The 19,952-nt window shown below is 44.7% G+C and overlaps 1 pseudogene; it reads right to left on the bottom strand.

Moving 5' to 3' along the window:
* Positions 1-5,284: 5,284 nt before the first annotated feature.
* LOC118675548 lies at positions 5,285-6,601 on the bottom strand (annotated as a pseudogene).
* Positions 6,602-19,952: the final 13,351 nt, after the last annotated feature.

Raw genomic sequence — 19,952 nt, 5'->3', positions numbered from 1 at the left:
TTTGTATCTTTACCTTTTTCTTCTTCTTCCTCTTCTTAAAGGATACCTTTCAGCATTTCATATAATACTGGTTTGGTGGTGATGAACTCCTTTAGCTTTTCCTTATCTGTGAAGCTCTTTCTCTGACCTTCAATTCTTAATGATAGCTTTGCTGGATAAAGTAATCTTGGTTGTAGGTTCTTGGCATTCATCACTTTGAATATTTCTTGCCACTCCCTTCTGGCCTGCAAAGTTTCTGTTGAGAAATCAGCTGACAGTCGTATGGGTACTCCTTGTAGGTAAGTGACTTTCTTTCTCTTGCTGCTTTTAGGATTCTCTCTTTGTCTTTTTCTCTTGGCATTTTAATTATGATGTGTCTTGGTGTGGTCCCCTTTGGATTCCATTTGTTTGGGGTTCTCTGCGCTTCTTGGAACTGTAGTCTATTTCTTTCACCAGGTAGGGGAAGTTTTCTGTCATTATTTCTTCAAATAGGTTTTCAATATCTTGCTCTCTCTCTTCTTCTGGCACCCCCATAATTCGGATATTGGTACGCTTGAAGCTGTCCCAGAGGCTCCTTACACTATCTTCATATTTTTGGATTCTTTTTTCATTTTGCTTTTCCAGTTGGGTGCTTTTTGCTTCTTCGTATTTCAAATCTTTGACTTGATTCTTGCGATCCTTTAGTCTGCTGTTGGAACTCTGCATAATATCCTTTATTTCAGTCAGTGTATGCTTAATTTCTAGTTGGTCCATTCTCATAACCTTCAGGGTCTCACTAGATTTCTTGAGGGTCTCACTCACTATATTTATCGGTAGTCTCACCAGTCTTTTTGAGGGTCTTAATAAATTTATCAGCGGTTTCTAGGAAGTTCTTGAAAAACCTTAAAAGTGTGGTTTTGAACTCTATTTCCAGTCATTTGCTTTCCTCCATTTTTGTTATTTGTGACCTGTTTCTTTGTCTCCACATTTTTTATGCTTCCCTGTGTTGGTAGAGTGGCTTTGTGTGGTAGGTGTCCAATAGAGCCCAGGGTCTCAGCCTCCCCAATTACCTGAGGTGGACACTCTTGATGCACCCCTTTGTGGGCTTTGTGCAGAGTCTTGTTGTAGTTAAGCCTTGATTGTTGTAGGTATCACTAGAAAGAATTGCCCTTCAGGCCAATTGGCTGTGAGAATCAGCTGTGTCTATGGTGGGAGAACATCTGTGCTGAAGACACCCTTATGAGGCAAGACTTGCTTCAGTGGGGCTTTGGTGCTCACTGAGTCTGCCCCCTGAGTGTGTCCCTTATGGATCTGAGGAGTTGTAATTGGATGGTCCCACTCTGACCACTGGGTACACTGGCTCTTGGATCTAAGGAGGTGCTAATTTAGCCTCTTCCTGAGGCTACCCAGCAGGAGCTACGAGGAGATCTGCAGATTCTCCTTCCTTGTTTGGGGTTTGGAGGTGCCCAAATGAGGCCCAGCTGTGAAGCAATGCAAGCTGCTGTGGGACTTTGGGCCTTCTCTTGGAAGTTCTGGGTCTGTCTGGCCCAGCTGCAGTTTGTTAGGTAATTTTCAGATTGCAAAGGGCCAGGGCATTCATATGCAAAAGCCTCTGCCGCAGCTTGGGTGGGGTGGGGTCTCAGGGAATCAACAGGGTGGAACAAGCAGCTAGGGCTGATCCTCAACCCTGCCCTTAGGGGCCCTGCATCTCTGTCCCAGTAATTGCTGCAAGCACCTTTGAGAGAAAGCCACCCTTGAGTTCTGAGTTCTGCCCACTGCCAGACAGTTTAGTTTTTCCCCCTATGATTCTAGGTCCCCAGAGACTCACCCAGAACTGGAGTTCAGAGCAGTCGGGGGCTTGTGACTCCCTCCTGATTCAAAAAGACAGCCGCGTCCTCAGTTGCCAGTCCTTGCAGCATGCACCTCCATACCTCTGCATTTCCCCTCGTCCTCTGAGTCTCAGTGTGCTTTTCTCTTTCCTTCTAGTTGTAGAACTTCCACTCACCCAGCCTTCCTGTGGTTCTGGATGATGTCCGTTTTGTCTTTTAGTTGTATTTTTGAATTTGTTGTGGGAGGCAGCAATTTCCGGTGTTTACCTATGCCGCCATCTTGGTTTCTTTGGAACATAACTTCTTAACCAGCTCCTTCCCCTCCACAGGGAACACCTTGATTGAGCAACTTCTGAATGTCACACAGTTGCCACTAAACTAAAACTAGAATCATGATGTTTGCAATTTTGCTGAACCAAAAAGTTTCCAAAGATGAAATAAACTGCAAAGACAATGTTTTCCCTACACAGTTATTCAATTCCTGCTGAATCCTTTATAATAAAAGAGAAACATGAAAATTAAGCACCCTTCTTGGTGCCCACAAGCCACGCCCACCAGCCAATCAGGAGTGATATGCAAATTAACCCAACAAAGATGGCAGAGGCCGGAGCCGGGATTCTTGCATCACAGCCAGGACTACCATACAAGCATCCCGGCTCTGGCCGCTCCAGGCCTTTTGGAGATGCAGAAGTCAGGGGAGACAGAGAAGTCTGAGGCAGAGATGGTTAGGGGCAATCAAGCCAGCATGGGAGCAGTTAGGGATGATCAGGCTGGCAGGCAGAAGCAGTTAGGGGCAATCAGGCAGGCAGGTGAGCGTTTAGGAGTCAGCGGTTCTGGATTGTGAGAGGGATGTCTGACTGCCTGTTATCCCCCGAGGGGGTCCCAAATTGGAGAGGGTGCAGGTCGTGCACCCTCTAGTGCCACTAGTTATAATAATAATGATGAATGTGATTCTTACATGGATTCTTTATTTGAAAGCATGGTAACTGAGTTTAGAGATACTTGAAATTGTACAACGAGATGCATTTTACAATGAGGAGATATCAGGCGGGTTCTGTTCAGGGTAGACTTGCTGTCCCTCACATACCTCACCCTTCTAGACATCCCAAGCTCCATGCTATTGCTCAAGGATTTGCTTTGGTTTTGAGATAGGGTTGGAGTGTTGTGAATTTAAGGCAAAGCTGATGGAAGTGAATAAAGCCGTGGGACACATTGATCATCATTCCTGCCAAGTAGTCTATGGCTCATGGGCTGGCTACAAATAAGGGAAACCTGGGACAATTGACTGCAAGGTGCAGACATAATGCAGTTCTTGATTGGGTGGTGGCTACATGGTCTGTGGGGACAGATGGGACTCTGAGATACTGGGAGAAGAAGTCCTTGCCTCTGTGCAAAATGGATTTATGTGTGGATGCTTCACCCTCCCTGTCTATGAAATTCTTCTGGGTAATTACTGTCCTGTCCACAGGCCACCCACCTCTCAGTCTTCTTTCTTTCCTTAGTCTTTTTCTTCCCATAATTTAAAGTAAATTCACCAGTCATAGAAAGGGACATTTTAACTTAAACTTGAAAAAATAATTATTTTCATTCCTCTGAGAACCATCACTATAATCCTGCAAAACTTAAACTAGACTCTATTGTTCTCTCTGCCTTTCTGCTTTTGTATAGGACAATATTTTGAAGGAAAAAAATGAATGTTGACCCTCAACTCACACTATATGCAAAACTAAATTTGAGATGAATCATAGCCTTAAATTTTAAAGTGAATATTTAAAAGAAAGCTTTTTAAGAAGATAACATAGAAGAAATTATTATAATCTTGGTATGAAAGGGAACTCTCATGTCCTGATGATGAGACTGAAATTGATGTCACCACCATGAAAAACATTATGGAGATTGCTCAAAAATAAAAATAATGTTACCATATGGTTCAGCAATTCCATTTCTGAGTATTTATCTGAAAAAAAAGAAAACACTAACTCAGAAAGATGTATGTACTCCCATATTCATTGCAGCACTATTTATAATAACCAGGATATAAAATCACTGTACGTATTCATCAACAACTGAATGGATAAAGAAAATGTGGCATATATAATGGAATATTACTCAGCCATAACAAAAAAGGAAACCTTGCCATTTGCAACAGCATGGATGGACTTTGAGAGCATATGCTAAGTGAAATAAATCAGAACAGAGAAAGTTAAATACCATATGGTGTCATATGTGGACTCAAAAAAACACCCATTTATAAACAGAACTAGAGGCCCTGTACACAAAATTTGTGCACGGGGAAAGGGGTCTCTCAGCTTGGCCTTCATACTCTCACAGTCCAGGACCCCTCAGGGGATGTCTGCCTGTTGGCTTAGGGGGCCTAAGCTGACAATTGGAAATCCCTCTCGCAGTCCAGGATCCCTCTCTCCTCACCACCCACCTGTTCACTGCTTCTTACCACACAGCTCACTGCTCCTTAGCACTGCCATGGAAGCAGGAGAGGCTCACACCACTGCCACTGCACTCAGCAGCCGTGATTCCTTTCTTTCTGTGTAGTTGTCTGTGGGCCACCTGCTCTCTTTCTTCTCACTTAGGGCAAGCAGCATGTGAGGGCAGAGTGCACTGTCGTGGAACGCAGAGGGTTTCCTGGAGCTGAGGGGAGTGGCTAGTTCCACAGGGAGAGAGGTGGACACAGAGGATGCTATCTCACCCTATTGTGGGGCGGGCTGGCTGGCCTTCATCTGCCTGACCCCACCAAGGGAGGGACTGAGCAGGGTGTCCACCTCTCCGTTCTCCATCTTTCCAACTGTGACACTTGTCACCCTTACCAGGCCTCCCCTAAAGTGAGTTCAACTCAATCCCTGGATGTAAAAGCACATGGGGGGGGGGAGGGGCTCCACTCCAGTGCCCCCTGATTCCCAGTGGCAGGATCTGGTCAACAGGACCTGATCTCAGGACTTTGGCCACAGTTACAAAATATAGATCTGTTTCAAGAAAAGTTAGGAATGCAGATTTTTGTATGAGCCCCTATTCCAAAAGGTGGCAGTTTATTCACATTGTGGCAAAGACACCTTCAAGAGTAACATAAGTGGGTAAAGTCAGGGCCAAACTAGGCCATTTCCTCATCCAATCTTTCTGAGGCATGTGGACAGAACCAAGTCACAGCTCTTTGCAGGACACGTCCGGAGTTTTTTTTAAGCCTAAAGGACAGTAGTCTGTCTCCATTCTTGTTCTTTGGGATTTTTTCATCATTAATAAAAGGATATGTACATTGGGGCAATCCACTCGAGATACAATATTCCAGTTGCACCCATGTGATGACCACAGCACCCCTCAGCGGGAGGGAGCTGACAGGTGGAGAGCAGGGAATTCTGAAAACCAAAGCAATGACAGAGATGCTAAGCCTTTTCTTCACGTGTCTGACACCCCTCTTCAGGCAGCCTGCAGGCCAGGCATCTGCTGGACCTTTACCACTTTGTTCTGGCAGGTTGCCCTGGGCCCTGCTATGCAGTGTGCAGGGCCACCTGGGCCCGGGGGGAGTTGTCCCCCGACCCCAACTACTCCTGGTATAGCTCCTGCACATGGGCGCTGGTCTCCGGGGGCCACACTGGGATGGCAGTATAGATGCCTTCCATCTGCTGCAGCAGTGCCCTGTCTGCACACCCGTCCTCTGCCTGGGCCTGGCCTCTGCCACTTAGCATGCCCAGCGCAGGCCAGGACCTCCACGAAGTGACAGGGGAACTTGCCCCTCTACAGCTTCAGGACCACTTCTGGATGTTCTGAAAGCCATAAGCAGCCTCAAAGCGTAGCAGAGCCACTCTGTCCCTTTCAAGGGTGACCTCCTGGAAGTCTTTGTTCTTCAAGGTGCGGTAGGTGAGCACTCTCACGTCCTGGTTGAACAGCTCCTTGGCCATGTGCCTGAAGATGTGTATCTGGTACCCATCGGAGCTGGCACCCTCATGGAGCCTCACCTCCTTCTCCTTCATGTCTCCAAACAGAGTGTCCACAGCATTCGAGGTGAGGTCACTTTGATCCATTATCTGGACAATTTCACCTGAGTTTAACATGCAGTCAGCACCCTGGGAACTATGTAAAGCTGTGGGAACATCTTCTCAAAGGGCCTCCAGTTTCTTGTCATAACATGGGGCCACAATGACGTGGAAAATCTTGTCTGGGACAGGTTCTGCCGTCTGGTGAAGTAATCCTTCACCAGAGAGCCCATGATCTGCTGGGGAGACTTGGCCATGTGCAGAGGTGGGGGTGATGGGGTGACCCAGCACACACTCTGAATATTAGTCCCACCCAGGGAAGGCAGAGGTCAGCATGGGCAGTTGGGGCTCTTCCTCATGGTGCTGGCAGTACTGATGCACAAATGCCTTCTGTCTCTCCAGGATGCTGAAGTCCGCAGCTATCTTCATGTCAAAGACAGTGCGCCCCAAGGCTTTTGAGGAAGCCACAGTGCCTTCTGGATGCATCAGTGACACTGAGGCTGAATTTAGCAGCAAAATAAGGCAGGGACTAAGGACACACGGACACTGCCAGCATCTTGTGCTATGAGGTATCACATTTCTTATTAAGGTTCAGAACACGGAAGAAGTCCTTGGTGTTCTGTTGAGAAACTTGGACTCCTTCCTCAGCAGTCACACAACATCACACACCAGGCAGTCACTCAGAAATATCTTGGCATCAGCCAACTTATGGAATTCTCCCTTCTCTCTGTTCTCCTGAGCCTGACTCTGGACATTGACTATAGCATTCTCTTGGTCATCGGATTTTGTTTTTTTACTACATTCCTTCCATGTGCAGTGATCACACTTCATCTGGAGCAGGGCAGGCGGGGGCAATCTCAAGTGTCCTGGGGGAAGCACAGGGAGAGCAGTCAGTCACTGCTGGTCGCGCCTGGTGCTGCTGGTGGTATCCTTTCTTCCTTGTGGAGTGTCTAGGGAGGAGAAGCAGCCACAGTGCCTGAGGCTGAGTTTCAAAAGGCCAGAAGTGCTGTCGGGATTGTGCCAGAGGTGTTGGTCCATTGGTGCCTGGCCTGTCCTCTTCAGATTGAACCTTCAGTACTACTAAGGGATCTAGTCCAAGGGAGGGGAAGCGGCTGCAGTGCCAGAGGCCAAGTTCCAGAATGCCGGAAGCACTGTCAGGATTGTGCTGGTGGCACTGGTCCATTGATGCCTTTCCTGTTCTCTGGAGATTGAACCTACAGGACTACTAAGGATGCCTGTCCCCAGTTCCACCCCACCTCCGCCACTGATTGATTGGAGTCTGAGGGCCAGGAGGAGGGACCAAGAGGCCTGACTTCCAGCTGCTTGCCAGTACCTGGGCTACTCACTCTGGTTCCCTGTTAGCCATCCCCGGATCAATGGAGCCTGAGGGCTGGGGGTGGACTGGTGGTCTATTTGGTCATTACGGACCCTGGTTTTTTATTTATTAAGATAGATTGGGGGTTGCATGATGCAGGGGATAGGAAGTAGCAGAAATGGGAAAGGAAATCAAAACGTACAGCCTTGCAGTTATGAAATAAATAAGTCATTAGGATGTAATGTACAGCATGGCAACTATAGCTAAGTATACTATCCTATCTAATAAAAGATAAACATGCAAATTGACCATAACCCAGACACCCTTCCCATTGGCTAATCAGCAGGATATGCAAATTAACTGCCAACCAAGATGGCGGCCAGCAGCCAGGCAGCTGAAGCGAACAGGAGGCTTGCTTGCTCCAGTGAGGGAGGAAGCCAAGGTTCCCCACCTGCCGCTGCCGGCCTCTGAGCTGAAACTCTAAGCAACTATGTTGCAATTATAGAAGCTAAACAAGCTCCAGAGACCTCCTTTCAGCCATTCGGGCTTCAGCCAGCAGGACCACAACAGTGTTTCAACTATAGAACCCAAACAAACCCATATCCCTGCTTTCAGCAGCCGAGGTCTCAGAGCTGGAGCTGAGCCTCAGAGCTAAAGCCGGCTCTCAGCTCCAGTGACAGCCATAGAAGGTAAATAAATCCCAGAATTAAAAAAAAAGAAAGAAAAAAAGAAAATGTTGGGAGCTTCAGTTGCTCGCCAGCCTGAAAACGGCCCTCAATCCCTCACCCAGACTGGCCAGGCACCCCAGTGGGGACCCCCACCCTGAAGGGAGTGTGACCAGCTGCAAACAGCCACCATCCCCTCATCCAGGCTGGCCATGCACCCAAGTGGGACCCCCACCCTGAAGCAACAAGATGGCAGTTAATTTCCATACTGAAAGCGGGCAGCAGCGGGCAAGGCTGTCTGCGGTCTGGGACTCAGATCTGTGACCCTGCCGGGTGGGGAGCAGTGTCGGAGGCTGTCCGCGGTCTGGGACCGGATCTGTGACCCTGCCGGGCAGGGAGCAGTGCTTGAGGCTGTCCGTGGTCTGGGACCCAGATCCATGTCCTGGCGGGCAGGGGACAGTGCTTGAGGCTGTCCATGGGACCAAGACACGTATCTGTGACCCTGCCAGACGGGGGGCAGCACTTGAGGCTGTCCGTGGTCCCGGGACCTGGATCTGTGACCCTTCCCAGTGGGGCAGCAGCTCACACAGGGACAGATCGGCCGGGGTTGGGCAGGGCAGGACGCCTGGCTTCCGCCCAGACCCAGTCACTCTGGGCAGGTGAGCAGCGCAGAGAGCCTCTGAACAGGGGAGGCAGGGTGGTGGAGGGCGGCCTGTACTCCCCACATGGTGGTGGTGGCAGCTGTGAGTGTGCCAAGCAGAGCCTGCAGGCTGAGCTGAAGTAGCACCTGCAGGCCATCAGCGCCCAGGAGTGGCTGCACAAGATCCACCTCCTGACCCAGAAGGTGCAGGATCGCAGGGACAGCCACCGTGGCGGGCCAGACTGACGTCCTCCTGGCCTCACCATGGGGGTTTGCGGATCTGCAAAGCCAGAGGCCTCCGGTGTGCACATCCCCGCCCTGCGTGCGAACATCCCCCAGCACACTGTCACCCTCCCATGCCTGCAACAGTTGCAAACCAAGGCGTGCACAAGTTCCCCCCGCCTCTCCACCACACTTCCATCAACCCAGCATGCCTAACACCCCCACAGGATGTGCACACATCCCCTCTGATGCGCTCATGTCCTTCAGAGAGTGTCTGGGTGTTCTGGGTGCTGAGGGTGGGCGCCTGTGAGATGACAGTGAGAGGGCGGAGTGGTGATGCCCTGTTCCCACAGAGGCCAGTGCAGCTGCAAGATCACCTCTGGGGGGTTAATGCAGGTGCTGAGGTGGGAGCAGGTGCAGACAGACACACCTGGTGGGCATGGGTGGCCCTCGCTGAGGTTCCTTTGGTCAGCATTCAAGATCAAGAACCCAGCATTCAAGATCAAGGAATTCTGTCCTCTCAGTGAAACAGTGGGATAGTCGGGGCGGCTATAGAGGAGGAATGTGCACTTTGGGTGTCAGCACCCATGAGCGAAGGCTGCCCTGACTGAGCCTCTCTTGCTTGGGGCCTAGCTCACTCCTACCGGGCAGCGGGTGACAGGACGTGCTTTTCCAAATTAATGAGAGAAAACGTTGATTCTCCTGCTGCCCACGACGGTGGAAAGTGAAGTGGGGAGACGTGGGGAGTGAGCAAGGTTCCCTGTCTGGGAGTTCCAAATATGCTGTTGGTTTCTTTCACCGCTGACTAGAGATATACAGGGTGTCTCCCCAAAATGTATACACACTTTGAATACGTACTAATTCCAATGGTTTTAAGCATAAGAAAGAAACAACAGTGGAGCTGTTATCTGTTAAAAGTGTGGGCACAAACAGGTAGTTGGACATTCCCTGAGGGATCTCAGATTGGAGAGGGAGCAGGCCAGACTGAGGGGCCCTTCCCCCACCCCCACCCCAGTGCACAAATTTGTGCACCGGGCTACTAGTCTATATATATATATATATATATATATATATATATATATATATATAAGCTTAAGTGACCATCGCAGCCAAAACAACTGAACGGTCGACTGTACAGACTGCATGGGGCAACCAGGCCAGCAGGGGGGTTAGTGAGGGATGACCAAACACCTGAACAGCAGGCTGTGTGGGGCGACCAGGCCGGCAGGGGGGGGGGCAGTTGGGGGCCACCAGGCCAATAGGGGGGCAGTGAGGAGCATCCAGGCTGGAAGAGGGGGGCTGTGAGTAGTGACCAGGCCGGTGGGGGGGGTCAGTTGGGGGGCGACCAGGCCACCAGGGGGGCAATTAGGGGCAATCAGGCAGTCAGGCAGGTGATCCGTTAGGAGCCAGTGGTCCTGCATTGTGAGAGGGATGTCCAACTGCCGAGATCAGGCCTAAATGGCAGTCAGACATCTCCCAAGGGGTCCCAGATTAGAGAGGGTACAGGCTAGGCTGAGGGGACTGCCCCTCCTGGCCAGGATGAATTTTGTGCACCAAGCCTCTAGTCTATAATAATGAAAGTATGAACTGCTAATTAGACTGGACATCCTTCCTGATGACCTTCCGGATTAAGCTGGGGCTGCAAGGGAAGCCCTGGTCCCCGGTGCCAGAAGGAAGTTGGTGCCAGCAGTCAGGGGAGGGAAGGCCTACTCTTGCACAAATTTTGTGCATTGGGCCTCTAGTATTGTATAATTTGAAGTTTTTAAGACATATAGTCTTAAAAGTTCTGCTCACAAAAAATTGAAACTAGACCACCAACTTACACCATACACAAAAATAAACTCAAAATGGATAAAGAAATTAAACATAAATGGGAAACCATAAAAATACTAGAGGAATCTACAGGCAGCAAAATCTCAGACACCAACTAGGACAAAATAATTAAAATGCAAATATCAATCAAAGAACTCTTATGCAGATTATATAAAGAACTCCATTGCCTGGCTGGTGTGGTTCTGTGGTGGTTCATCAACCTATGAACCAGGAGGTCATAGTTTGATCCCAGTCAGAGCATATGCCCAAGTTCCAGGCTCCATCCCCGGTGGGGGGCATGCAGGAGACAGCCAATCAATGATTCTCTCTCATCATTGATGTTATATTTCTCTTTCTCCCTTCCTCTGTGAAATCAACAAAAATATTTTTTAAGATTAAAAAAGTTTTCCTTAAGTCAGCAATTTTCAAACTTCTTTTCCTAAAGGTGCTCTTTTAGGAATTAGTTTATGTGTGCAATGTGAACAAAAGAGGTTGAAAATCACTGCCATAAATCAATTTCACATACTGAAACATTATACCCTTAAAAAATACCTCCTTGTCAATAAGCATATATACACACATGAATTTTTAATGTAACAATACTAACACTCAAATTAATTTTATTTGTGGCTATCTTTTAGAATAATACAAGTATTCTAGAGACTGTAACTCCAAATACACTGAGAAGAGAGGAAATATACCTTTCTCATACCCAGCATTTAAAAGAAAATGTCCCCAGAAAGTTTTTCAAAGAACCTCACCTGAAAATAAAAGGCAGGAAAACTGCACAGAATTCATTGTACTAAACAGAATAGAGCTGTTTTCTTGACATCTGATCTATTCCTGAGAAACTAAGAGCTTGTTCCTGCTTCCACTTACAAAGGACATGTGTTCAATACAAATACATTTGAGTTGTCCTTAATCGACACACGAAATTCCTCACTCGTGAAAATAACAAGAGTCAGAGAGTTTGAATTTATAAAAGGACTGATCAACTGTCCTAGGCAGTGAGGGTAAAGGGAGACTCCAAGCACCAGTATTTCAGTCCACATTTGCAAACACAGAGCCATGGATGAACCCAATTTGACCTTCCTCTTAACCCACTGGCTCATCATTTGGGGAAATCCCAAATCAATCACCAGGGCCTTGTGACTCAATGAACTGCTGTTAACAAACCATTAGCCCTGGCCACTGTGGCTCAGTTGGTCAGGTGTTGTCCCCTGTAGCAAAAGGCTGCAGGTTCAATTTCAGGTCAGGACATTTGCCCAGATGTGCCCTTGACCCCTGGTATGGGGCATGTGGGAGGCTGTTTGGCTCTTATGTGGATGTTCCTTTCTCTCTCCCCCTCCCTTCTTTCTCTCTAAAAATCAAAAACAAACAAGCAAACAAAAACATTAAATATCTTTAAACTGTATTTACTGGTGTGTGAAATGCTAATAATAACACCTACATTATATGCAGATGCTGAAGAATAAAGTGGATTTAGTTAATAACACCTATAAAGAGTTTAGAACCACAGTGGTGTTTACATTTACTATGTTTAGTGATTGTGAGACCAGTGACCCAGCACACATGGAGTTTGGACCCACACACTGTACAGCAAAAGGAAGTGCTAGATCATTGATTCATTTTCCTATTTCTTTTGTCCCTCTCTTCTTTTTCATTTTCCTGAGCTGAATAAAATGAAATTGAACTCTTTTATGCAAGTATTCAAGAAGAAATAGACCACACATCAAAACAAGACATGCTGATAACCATCGGTGACTAGAATGCATAAGTAGGAAATGAAGCAGAATCAAATGTCATTGGAATATTTGTACTGAGGGTCAGACACACAGCATGAAGTTCTGTGGGACAAACAACTTGTCTATCACAAACATGTGCTTCACACAACCAAATAGATAACTGTCTACACAGATATCAGCAGATGGCTAATATAGAAGTAAATGGACTATGTAATTGGAAGCAGAAGATATATTTCCTTAAAAAATTACTCTTCCAGGTAATTTTTTAAAGAAATATACAGTGGATTATTGAGGCATTCTGTCTGTAACTAACTCTCAAGTAGTTCAGACATAGAAAGAAAGTATGTGGTAAAATAACATTAAGGAAATTTTGTATTTTTGGCCAAGTCTGTGAGGAATGGGTATTAATTCTTCTTTCAAGGTTTGGTAGAAATCACCAGTGAAGCATTTGAGCCTGAGTTTTTCTTGGTGGTAGTTTTCAACCTCTTTACTTGTTACAAGTCTATTGAGATGAGTTATTTCTTCTTGAGAGAGTTTCAGTAGTTTGCGTCTTTCTAGGAATTTGCCCATTTTTGATTTGTTGCCATATAGTTGTTCATAGTACTGCCTTATAATTTGTTTTTAATATATATTTTATTGACTTTTTACAGAGAGGAAGGAGAGGGATAGAGAGTTAGAAACATCGATGAGAAACATAGGTCAGCTGCCTCCTGCACACTTGCTACTGGGGATGTGCCCGCAACCAAGGTACATGCCCTTGACCGGAATCGAACCTGGGACCCTTCAGTCCGCAGGATAATGCTCTACCCACTGAGCCAAACCGAGTAGGGCGCCTTATAATCTTTTTTATTTTTTATTTTTGTCAATAGTAATGTCCTCTTTTTCATTCTTGATTTTAGTAATTTGAGTCTCCTTTCTTTTCTTCTTATCTAGTTTACCTAAAAGTTTGTCAAGATTAATGATCTTTTCAAAGGACCAGCTTTTGCTTTCACTGATTTTTTTCTGTATTTTCCCATTATCTATTTCATTAAAATCATTTACATAAACCTCTTTTTTTCCTTCTGTTTGCTTTGGGTTTAGTTGGCTCTTGTTTTACAGTGTCCTAATGTGAAAGGATATTAATTGAGATCTGTTGTTTTCTTAGTGTTGCTCCAGGGTATGCACATATATGTGTTCTCTGTATCTATGAGTATGTCTATTTTACGTGTTAGTTTATTTTGTTCATTAGATTTCACATATTACTACAATCATATGGTATTTGTCTTCTTTGACTGGTTTACTTCACTTAGTATAATACTCTCCAGGACCTCAGAGGGGAGGGTGATTGAGAGATTGGGTGAAAAAGTTGAAGAATTAAGCAAAAACAAAAAAGATACATATGCAGACAACAGTATGGTGATAACTAGAGGCAAAAGGAGGTGGAAGGTAGAAGAAAAAAAAGGGGGGATATATGGTGACAGAAGAAGACTTGACTTTGGGTGGTACACATACAAATACAGATGATGTATTACAGAATTGTCCACTTGAAACCCATATAACTTTGTTAATCAATGTCACCCCAATATATTCAATAAAATAAAAAAATATACCTCAAATTTATGCTAAATTAATTCCAGTGAAATATGGAACAGTTACTCCTATAACTCTATTCCCTCTTACCTCCATTTAGTGCTATTATTTTTACATATATATTACAAATTACATCTATATATGTAACAACCCCAACAATACATTTTGATAATTATTAATTTATATGATTTTATGTCTTTTAAAGAGAATGAAGGAGAAAGAATAAACGTATAGAGCTTAATATAGTCACTTTCTCTCTTACATTTCCTGTTTCTCCACATTCCTATGAGTTCACGTTAATATCAGGTGTCATATCTTTGTTTCAATAAACTGTGTTACCACTGACCTCCTTTATTCTGCTTTGGTAAATAGTTTACTTTTAAGTATGAAATAGGCCCTGCAATCCAATTATATACATATTGTTGTATACAGTTGCTTCTTAAATCAGTTAAGAGGAGAAAAGAGAGGAAATCTGTATTTATACTGTCTTTTATAAAAACTCAATTCTCTTACTGCTGCTCTTTGTTTTTCTATGTGGATTTGCAATACCTTCTGAAGTCACTTGCTTCCTGCTTGAAAACCTTCTTTTGTGTTTTTTGTAAAGTCAATTTTTTAGCAATAAAGTTTCTTCATGTCCTCACACTGTTTCAAATAAAATCAGTTCTTTGGGGGAGAACTTCAGAGATCTTTGTGACGATGCACTGCCTCTCTCCCTGAACAAATATCTCTGAGCCACTGCTCCTCCCCTGGGCAGGGGTGGTAGCCTCTGGTCTTCCCCACATGCCTCTCCCAGCTTGGAAACTCCTTCCTACAAGTGAGCCAGAGGGAGGGTGAGCAGGCCAGGCAATCTCAGCCCCCATCCTTCCTCCCACCTATGCACCACCTATGCCCCAACTCTGTGAGTGGGGCTGGGTGCTGGTTGGGAGCCCCAGGCTCCAGTGTCTGCAACTCAGTGTTGGAGGGGAGAAGAAATACTGGTGGCCTGCCTCTCCCAGTGACATACCTTACCCTGCTTAAAGAGGGAAGAGGGCACCATATCTTGTTGACCATACCCACCAGGAGCAGAGCTTCTGCCAAACTGAACTAGTGAAGAAATTCAGTGAAATCCAAGAACCCGCCCCTTTGCATAGCTTTCAGAAATTCCTTTTATGGTTGTTGAATCACTGCTTTGTATTCAATGCTTTAGATTTCACATTACTCTAAGTCCTTCACTTCTAATTAATGGGTCTTTAGGAACTCTGGAAAGTCACATGACATTGGACAAGTGCATGAAAGCCCAACCATCCAGTGAAAGACAGAGAAGTGACAGAAACCACTCCAACCTATACTGAGGAGAAAAAAGAGGTAAGAACTTTATTGTGAAAACTCTATACATTTTGGTCACACATCTGAGCTTTGTTTCATAGAGAGGATTACTGTGTTTAGAAGTAACCCAGGTTCTGGTTGCCAGGTGGAGGAAGGATAAGGCTGGGGAAAATGGGGAAGGGATTAAGGATACAAATTGGCAGTTATAAAACTGTCACAGGGATGTAAAGTACAGCCTAGGAAATGTGCTCAATAATATGGTAATAACGATGCTGGCTGCCAGGTGGGTATTAGACCTATCAGGGGTATCACTTCCTAACTTATGGAAATGTCTAACCACTATGTAGTACGCTGAAACTCATACAATATTGAATGCCAACTGTAATTAAAAATAAACTCTTAAAAATAAAATAAAACATAGCCCAGGTTCACTAGATCCAATTTATTAGTGCCAACTGCTTTCTTACCCCTTACAAGTAGAATTTGGCCCCACCACTTTACTAAAAATGTTCTCTTTAAAGAACACACTGTGGTGCATTGCTAAAGCCAATATTTTGTTTATCCGACTTCTCTGTGCTCTCAAGCAGCTTTGTTCTTGCTTTCCAGAAACTCTGCCTCTGAACTCCTTGGCTTGGCATGAACTTCACTCCTCACCTACTTTCCTAACAGCAAAAAATAACTGCATGTCCTTTTTATTTTGATTTGGGTTCTAATCAACTCACCCTTAACTGCTTAGCTGTAATAAATATCTGGCATGAATTTCAACTTCTAAAGAGAACAGTCATTATCTGGAGCAGCCAGACAAGTAGGACTGGGGGAGGGAAGAGTTAGGACAGCAGAGATCATGTCCCCTGTCTGTAGCACCCAAGACATGTAAGTTCCCTCCTAGACTTGTTCTTGCAGGCCCATGTTCCTTAATGTACACCATAAGTTTCTATACACACAAACGGCAGACCTTCCCAACACACCACGCACTTCTATAGCTGCAAACCTCCCATACAACTCTGGTCGCCCAATTTTAAAATCAGATGTGTTAGTGACATCTCTGGGTTTGTAAAGAAAATATGGTAATGTAAATTTGTAAATATTCCAGCGCATATGGAAAGACACTACAGTTGATGAAATATATTGCCACGATATTCACAAAATATCGTGGAGTGTGGGGATGGTATCCGTTTTGGACGCTTGCCAGTTAACTGGTTAACATCAACCACAACAGGTGCCTAAAGGCATCCCTCACCCTGGAAGCACAGGCTTGGCACTGGAGGGTAAAGGGGCAGCAGGAGGCTAGTACTGGGCCTGACTACCAGCAACTCAGGCCTTCCCTTTAGATGAGAGGCCTCTGTGAGGCAACCAGCCCTCATCCACCTTCTCACTAGGATGAGCTGCCCCTCTGGCACCCCCCAGGGCTACACGAACAGCCCTGCTTTGGGAGGAGGAGGAATACATCCTCCCTCAAATGCCAAAAGGGGATAAACCCTTCCTGGGATGGATGGAGTAAGCCCCATCCACTTGCAGAGGCTCCTGGTGGAGTCTCTCCCCCTCCATCTCCCTCTCCCTCCTCAGGGAGAGGGAGAGTTAGGACAGCTGAGATCCTGTCCCCTGTCTTCAACAACCAAGCACCACCACCTCCTCCTCCCACCACACATCTCCAGGCATTGGAGAAACTGAAAGAAAAGTTATTTCTTAATTTACAGACAATTTAAATCCTGAATGAGTGACAATGGTTATTTTTGTATTTAACAATACTTAATATTCCAAAGAGAGTACAAAGCTGTGTGATATAGAAAAATTCAATTCATCAACAACTGTTAGAAATGACTATAAGGTCTAATAGTGTTTGTTTACCAGGCGTTGTTTCTCATGTGTGGTCCATACAAGAACTGTATAGAATACCCTGTAATACTTGCTGAGAAGTCAAGGCTTAGGGCAGTTTTCACCATCACTTCAGATGACAGACTGTCCTGAGGAGGAACTTTGAAAACTAACTAACTCCACACAAGAGAACTATTTAATTTTACTTGTTTATTTGAAATTAACAGCTTTTGGATTGGATATTTCACTCATTTTCAAAAAATGTTTGTGAACTCATCTATTCCTACCACAATTTTAAATGTTCTGTCCAAAAAGAAAAAATCTGCAATTCCTCCTGCTTAGAACACAGCAGTAGAAGACTAATATTTACTCCCCACCTCTGCTCCTATTCCCCTTTAGAAAAGAAAGCAACAACAAAAGAACAAGAAAACTAGTACAGAGAATGTGTTTAAAATTTTTATGTTATTTTCTGAGAAAAGATTCTAGAAAAAAGATGCCTTATATCTTGGCAATTTGAAGCTTACTAAACAGATTAACACATTTCAACACAATGCCTAACTTGCTCATTGTTAAACACTAAATTAATCCTGGAAAATTCTGTTAATTATGAAGACCCTGTGTGTTACCAGTCTGTACAGTGAAGAGTCAGGCAGGAATTCTTTTTTTTTTTTAAATTAAATCTTTATTGTTCAGATTATTACATTTGTTCCTCTTTTTTCCCCCCATAAATCCCCTCCTCCCAGTTCCCACCCTCGCTCCGCCCTCACTCCCCACCCACTGTCCTCATCCATAGGTGCACGATTTTTGTCCAGTCTCTTCCTGCATCTCCCACACCCCTTTCCCCCCCAAGAATAGTCAGTCCATTCCCTTTCTATGTCCCTGATTCTATTATAATCAACAGTTCATTCTGTTCATCAGATTATTTATTCACTTGATTCTTAGATTCACTTGTTGATAGATGCATATTTGTTGTTCATAATTTGTATCTTTACCTTTTTCTTCCTCTTCCTCTTCTTAAAGGATACCTTTCAGCGTTTGATATAATCCTGGTTTGGTGGTGATGAACTCCTTTAGCTTTTCCTTATCTGTGAAGCTCTTTATCTGACCTTCTATTCTGAATGATAGCTTTGCTGGATAAAGTAATCTTGGTTGTAGGTTCTTGGCATTCATCACTTTGAATATTTCTTGCCACTCCCTTCTGGCCTGCAAAGTTTCTGTTGAAAAATCAGCTGACAGTCATATGGGTACTCCCTTGTAGGTAACTGAGTTTCTTTCTCTTGCTGCTTTTAAGATTCTCTCTTTGTCTTTTTCTCTTGGCATTTTAATTATGATGTGTCTTGGTGTGGTTCTCTTTGGATTCCTTTTGTTTGGGGTTCTCTGCGCTTCTTGGACCTGTAAGTCTATTTCTTTCACCAGGTGGGGGAAGTTTTCTATCATTATTTCTTCAAATAGGTTTTCAATATCTTGCTCTCTCTCTTCTTCTGGCACCCCCATAATTCGGATGTTGGTACGCTTGAAGCTGTCCCAGAGGCTCCTTACACTATCTTCATATTTCCGGATTCTTTTTTCATTTTGCTTTTCCGGTTGGGTGTTTTTTGCTTCTTCACATTTCAGTTCTTTGACTTGATTCTTGTGCTCCTCTGGTCTGCTGTTGGGTGTCTGTATAATATTCTTTATTTCAGTCAGTGTATGCTTAATTTCTAGTTGGTTCTTTATCACAACATCGAGGGTCTCATTAGATTTCTTGAGGATCTCACTACATTTATCGGCAGTTTTTAGAAAATTATCGAAAGACCTTAAAAGTGTGGTTTTGAGCTCTATATCTTCCACTTCTGACATCTGTGTCCTGTTTCTTTGTCTCCGCATTTTTTATGCTTACTTGGTGCAACTCCTATTGGTCTTTATGCGCAGTCTTGTTGTAGTTAAGCCTAGATTGTTGTAGGTAATACTGGGGGGATTTGACCTCCAGGCCAACGGGCTGTGAGAATCAGCTGTGTCTGCAGTGAGAGAACTTCTGTCTTCAAGGGAGGTGCTAATCTAGGCAGGAATTCTTGCTTTATCTATCACACTTATAAGAAATAGCAGGATCACAGATGTAAGTTCCTTTTTCAAGGTCTCACTAACAGGAAGTGATTTGAACCCTGGGGTTTAAACCCTGGTAACCACTCCAGAGTCTGTACTCAGACATCCCAGAACTCCTCTGGGTTCCTCCCATAGGACTCACCCCCACCCTCCACCCCCCAGCCCAGCCCTCAGTGTCCTCCATCCTTCTCAGTGTCCTTCCTTCCAGCTGTTGAGGCTGCTCCTATCTTGCCTGAGCCTAACCATGGGATGTGTCCTCCACATGAGCACTGTTCATTGAAAGCTAAATCTTCACCTTCATTTAGAATTTAACTGCCCTGTCCCCTTAGACACTCAATTTTTAATCAATACTAACATAGGATTCAGTATGCACCACAGGATTTTAAGAGCATTATAAATTTCATTATATATTTAACCTTTGTGATGACCTTAATCACTAATAGATTGTTATTTTTGTGTTGCCATTTCATGGAAGAACAAACTGAGACACAGAAAAATTACTTTTTCCAGTACACACAGCTAGGAGAGCATGGAGCACATGAATGTTGTTTAGGACTGTCTTTGAGAAAGTGCAAGGACAGTCAAAGCACTTTGACTACTTTCTGTCCCTTGACTGCATGAAATGCCCACTGTGATGGAAACAGTAAAGTAGGACCTCTCCCAGCTGTAGGGCTCTGGCAGTTCTGGGCACACTGAAAATCACCCTGGCTACAGACTCTCTTCCCTGTCATTTCCGAAACAAAAAAATGTCCTTTATTCAAGTTTAAATAAATGAATTCCTGCATTCATATAAAGGTCTGTATCATGGTGTTTTGAAAGGGAATCTCATTCTTTGTCTTCTTTCTCTCAAAGTCTCCCCTCCTCCAACTGCTACAGCTCCCAGGATTCACTACATTTCTCCTCCTCAAGCTCACAGAGCACATTTATTTCTCTTTGTCTGAGAGGCCTTTCCTGACCATCCTCTGTATGTAAATTGAGCCCCCACACTCCCTATCTCAGTTCCTGCTTGTTT

This window comes from Myotis myotis, unplaced genomic scaffold (genome assembly GCF_014108235.1).
Source record: "Myotis myotis isolate mMyoMyo1 unplaced genomic scaffold, mMyoMyo1.p scaffold_m19_p_2, whole genome shotgun sequence".
NCBI lineage: Eukaryota > Metazoa > Chordata > Mammalia > Chiroptera > Vespertilionidae > Myotis > Myotis myotis.
This window is presented reverse-complemented; position numbering and strand designations above follow the sequence as displayed.